Genomic DNA, 5,828 nt, shown 5'->3' on the forward strand with positions numbered 1-5,828 from the left:
GCCATTTTTTGGTTGCAGCCATCATTGTTGTTTGGCGGGCCCGGGCTGGGGATTCGAACCCGCCACCTTAGGTGTATGTGGCTGGCACCTTAGCCTCTTGAGCCACAGGCGCCGAGCCCCTTTTAGCGTTTCTTATAGAAAAAATCTAGTGGTAACAAACCCTGTCAGATTTATTTATCTGAGAATGTCTTTCTTTGCGTTTCACTTTTTTTACTATGGTAAAATGTACATAACATAATCTTTACATTTTTAACCACTTTTAAGTGTATCATTCAGTCACATCAGATACATTCATGTCGTTGTGCCACCATCACTACCTTCCATCTCCAGAACATTTTTGTTTTCCCGAACTGAAACTCTGTACCTATTAAAAAATCTCTCTCCATTCCTCCCTTCCCCTGGCCCATGACAACCACCATTCTTCTTTAGTCTCCATGATTTTGACTGCTCTAGATTCCTCACATAAGTGGAATCATAAAGTATTTGTTCTTTGGTGACTGGCTTATTTCATTTAGCATGTCTTTGTAAATTTTGAAGAGGAGTTTTGCTGGATATAGAATTCTTAGTTGAGTTTTTTTAGTTTTTTCTTCCAGCACTCTAAATATCATCTTATTGCCTTCTGGCCTCCTTGATTTCTGATGAGAAACTGGCTGTTACATATTATTGAGTGTTATGGGTTTAATCATGTTTCCAAAATTTCACGTGTTGAAGTCCTAACCCACAGTACCTCAGAATGTGACCCTATTTAAATATAGGGTCTTTGCTGATATAATTAGTTAAGATGAGTTTGTTAAGATGGGCTCTCATCCAATATGACTCGTGTTTTTATAAAATGGGGAAATTTGGCCTCAGAGATCAACATGTAGAGAGGAGAGGCAATGTAAAGAGAGGGGAAGACGGCAGTCGACAAGCCAAAGAGCCAGCCCTGTAAGAGATCCTTCCTCATAGTCCTTACGGGAACCAACCTGACTAATACCTAAATTTTAGACATCTATCTTCTAGACTGTTAAATAACAAATTTCTGTCATTCATACCATCTAATTTGTGATACCCGCTGCAGCATCTTCAGGAAACCAATATGCTGAGCATTCCTTGCATATGTATGACAGGTTGCTTCTTTCTTGGTGCCTTTCAGATTCTCTCTTTGTCTTTCAACAGTTTGATTATAATGGGTCTCTGTAGGGGTCTCTAAGTTTATACTACGTAGAGTTCATTGAAAATCTTGGATTTTAAATTCATGTATTTCATTATATTTGGGAAGTTTCCAGCCATTATTTAAAAAAAGATTCTTCTTTCTTTCTCTCTCTCTCTTCCTTATTGAATCCTCATAACGAATGCTTATGTTGGTCTGCTTGATGGTTTTTCACAAGTCACTTAGGCTCTGTCTACTTTTCATCTCTCTTTTTCTTTTTTTCAGTTTCTCAGACTTGATACTTTCAATTGTTCTTCCTTCAAGATGACTGAGTTCTCTTCCTGCTCAAATCTACTCTTTAACCCCTCTATTAAATTTTTTATTTTCTTATACTTTTTAGCTCCAGAATTTCTATTTATTTTTTTAAAAATAATTTTTATTGTTTTATTGATATTCTCTCTCATTTTGTTCATATGTAATTTTCCTGAATTCCTTTAGTTCTTCATTCATATCTTCCTTTAAGACTTTGAGCATATTTAAGACATATTTTAAAGTTGTCATCTGGTAAGTTTGATGTCCAGGCTTCCTTGTGATGGCTTCTGTAAATTTATTTTGTTCCTCTGAATGGGCCATGTTTTCCTGGCTCTTGGTATTTTTTTAAATTGGGGCATTTATGTATTATAATGTGGTAACTCTGGAAATTAGATTCTCCCCCTTCCCAGATTTGCTATTTATTTAAATCTTTGAAGTATATATATTCCATTCTTCAGTAACTTTTGCAAACTACTTTTGCAAAGACTATATTTTTTGTTCTGTGTGATCACCAAAGTCTCTGTGCCTTTAGCTTGTATTTAGGTAACATTTTTATAGTTCCTTGAATTTCATGAGCTAAAAACAGGATAAAACTACAACAACAACAACAACAAAACAACCCCCTCCTCCAAATCCTCAAATATCTTTCATAATCTTTGCAGATTGAATCTGTACTGGGGAACTCCTTCAACACTTAGCCAGGCTTGCATTGAGCCTAGGGATTAGCCTAAACTGAAAGTTTAGGGTCTTCTTAGGTCTTTTCTGAGTAGGCATCTTACCCAAAGCGTGATGTAGCTTTCTAAATTTCCCAGGATAAATGGGTACTTTTGAATGTTCTAATTTGTCAAAGAATCTCCCTCAGCTTTTCCTCCAGCTGTGAGTTGTATGTCTTCACCAAGTCTTTTGTTCCAGGTGTCTGTGAGTTGTCAATTTGCCTTGTAATGTTTTGGTTAATGCCTGCCGCTTTTGGGTCTAAGTTCCAAGTTAAAAACAGAGAAGAGTGCTTTGCATCAGTCCTTCAGTTAGCCCTCAGACAGGCTGTAACATGGAGCCACAACCATTTGTGAATAATAGCTGCTCTGTTCCTTCTGGAACCAGGGATGAGGGTCTCACACTGGGAACATGAGATGCCATCACTTCAAGGCTCCACCATGCTGGGGGTGAGATGTGGCCAGGGCAAGCAAAAATGCCACAGTGCCTTCCTACTGTTTTAAAGTTGCCTTTTTCTTGATTGAGTGTCCTCTTGGTTGCTGTAAACCTTTGGCTGTTTTCTGGAGCCCTGACAAAGTTGGCTCTGGCAGTTTCTTGTTTTATGTTTCTGTAGGGAGATGAAAACTTGAAGCTGCCTACTTTGCCGTTTTGCTCCGCCATCATTTTTGGAAGTTATTTTTTTAAGGTATAAAAATCTAGGTTGATGGTTTTTCTCCTTCAATACCTTTAGAATATTTCTCCATTGTCTTCTCTTTTGCATTGTTTCTGATAAGAAAGTTGCTGTCATCATTATCCTTGTTCCTCTGACTGTAACATGTCGTTTTTCTGTCTGCTTTTAAGATTTCCTCTTTATCTTGGTTTTGAACATTTTAATTATGATGTGCTTTGCTGTAGTTTTCTTCTTCACATTTCTTGTGCTTGGAGTTTCTTGAGATTCTTGGATCTGTGCATTTGATTTCTGTAAAATTTGAAATTTTTTATGAATCATTTCTATAAGTATTTTTCCTTTCCCTTCTCTCTTCTCTCCTCTGAGACTCTAGTTACACATTGTTAGACCCTTACTTACAGTTATGCCATCACTTCCTCGTATTCTTTTCTTTCTTTTTTGATTCTCACTTTCCTTTTCTATTTAATTTTGGGCAGTTTATTTTTCTATGTCTTTACATTTGCTATATCTAATGACATTTAATACCATTCAGTTTTTTTTAAAATCTCACATACTGTAGTTTTTATCTCTAAAAGTTTGATTTACATCTTATTTCAAGATCATCCAGGTCTCTACTTAACTTTTGAACATACGGCAAATAGTTGTTAACTACTGTTTAAAAATCTGTCTGTTAATTCTTACATCTGTGTCAGTTCTGCTTTGATTTTGATTGGCTTTTGATTTTTATACGTATAGATTTTTCCTCCCTGTTTACATACCGATGAATTTTGATTTGATTTCAGATGTGATGTATATTTTTGTATTCCTAGAAATATCCTTGAGCTTCATTCTGGGATGCAGTTAGGTTATGTGGAAATAGTTTGATCATTTTGGGTCTTACTTTTACCATGTGATGGGTAGGACAGAGCTGCTACTACTTAGGCAGCACCTTTCTATGCATGCTACCCCGTGTCCCGTGAATGATAAAGCTAGCCAGTCTGGTTGGAAATAGGCCCTTTTCTTAGCCCTCTGTGAGTGCCAGGCATTACTCCCTCAAAATTTCAGATGGCTTTTTCCCTGGTTTGGGTTGGTTTTCTCACACTCCACTGAATACTTGAGTGGATCTTCTAAAAAACCCAGTAGATTTCTTTCTCTGAGGACATGTCTTTCTTTTCTGGTACTCTGTTCTGTGAACTGTGGCTGCCATGCTCTCCCTGGACTCTCAGCTTCACCTTACAGCTCAGGGCCTCTGCTGGATTCTGCTTTCATCCACTGTCCCCGAGTCACCCTGGGAAGTCCCTTAAGATCACTGAAGCAATTGTAGGGCTCACCTTGTTTGATTTTCGTCTTTCTAGAATCATTGTCCTCATTGCCTCATGTCCAATGTCTTCATATATTTTGCACCTTTTTGAGGTTGTTTTAGGAGTGAGGGCAAATCTGGTCTCTGTTAGTTGGTCAGAAGCAGACATACAAATGATAATTATTTTTATTTATTTGTTTATTTTTGAGACAGTCTCAAGCTGTCACCCTGGGTAGGGTGCTGTGGCATCACAGCTCACAGCAACCTCAAACTCTTGGGCATAAGTGATTCTCTTGCCTTCGCCTCCTGAATAGGTAGGACTGCAGGCACCTGCCACAAACCTGGCTATTTTTGTGTTGCAGTTAGTTGCAGTTAGGTGGCCTGGGCCGGATTTGAACCCATCAGCTTTGATGTAAGTGGCTGGTGCCCTGTTGACTGAGTTATGGGCACCACTGATAATTATTTTTAATATTGGTAATTTGAACTCATTTAATGATGGAAAGAATAGAGAAACTAAGATGTGGGGGATGGTAGAGAAGAAGCGGTTGGTGAAGTGAGGCAGGTAGGGATAATTAAATTCTTTAATCTGCTATTGATCAATATTTGGTACCAAGCTTCCGTGAGTGTTGAGTAGAATAATTCATAGCTCCCTGCCCTCAAGGAGCCCAGAATCTGAAGGTGTGAGGGAAATGGTTTATAGTTGTTTTAATCAGGAGATACAGCTGCTCAGACAAAGCAGATGTTCCATGTTTCCAAACTATGAAGAATTAGATTCACTTAAAACATTTTTCATTGAATGCAATTATAAACTCTGTTCCAGGAAGACCTACAAATCAGGATAGATTTGTTCAGCTATTAAGGGAAGAAGATGGTTAATTTTGTGAGAAAGCTGTAGAAAGGAGCTTGAGATATAGAGTCAGAAGAATCACATGTGAGCCTTGCCAGCCCCTCACCCACAGGGAGCCGTAGTGCCCACATGTGTGGTAAGATAACAGTGTGGACAGTTGCTCCAGAAGAGCCAGAAATGGTGTAGGGGAAGGAAAGTGCAGAGCATGACCTGGAGCGTTGGCTTGGTGACCTCAGTGAGCTCAGCACACCAGGAACCTGGGGCCTCTCTGCCTCCTGTGGATGAGGGATGGCATTGTCTTGGAAACAGCCTGTCCTGAGTTAGCTGGATGGTGCTGGAACCTGTTCTTGCCAGGACTTGGGGCTCAGGCTGGCTCATTCCCACCCATCTAGGCATGTTGGAGCTAATTGTAGGAATACATACCAGCACCCCAGAGCAATGAAGGGTTCCCAATACACCAGGCATTTCACATGCAGTGTTTGTGTTCCTGTTATTGTAAACGTGCCCTGGGAGGTAGGTTTTGTTGCTATTATTTAAGGATAAGGAGGCTGAGGTTTGCAGAGGTGAAGGGACTTGTCCAAGGTCACAGACATGGCTGGCCGTCTACCCTCCAAACTCCAGTCTTTCTAATGTGCTGCACAGTTTCTCCTCCTTTTTCAGACATCATTTGGTTGTCATAGGAACACATCTGACAATAGGCCTATGGAGAAAGCCAGCCGGGCATGTTAGTGCTTCCCATTGGACTCTCTGACCACTGTGCTGGCCCAAATACATTGTCCTCTCACTCCTTGCATTGGTCAGAATAGGCTAGCCCATGTGGCAGTAACAAACAGCCTTCCAGTCTCAGTGACTAGTCTCCCACTTGGGCTACATGTGCACC

The 5,828-nt window shown here is 39.8% G+C and overlaps 1 protein-coding gene across 1 annotated transcript in view; it reads left to right on the forward strand.

Annotated features, from left to right (window-relative positions):
* The window catches only part of GRID1 (glutamate ionotropic receptor delta type subunit 1), a 731,600-nt gene that overhangs the window by 94,704 nt on the left and 631,068 nt on the right, over positions 1–5,828 (forward strand). The window lies entirely within an intron of this gene.

Source organism: Otolemur garnettii, unplaced genomic scaffold (genome assembly GCF_000181295.1).
Source record: "Otolemur garnettii isolate 467f Iridium unplaced genomic scaffold, OtoGar3 scaffold00008, whole genome shotgun sequence".
Taxonomy (NCBI): Eukaryota; Metazoa; Chordata; class Mammalia; order Primates; family Galagidae; genus Otolemur; species Otolemur garnettii.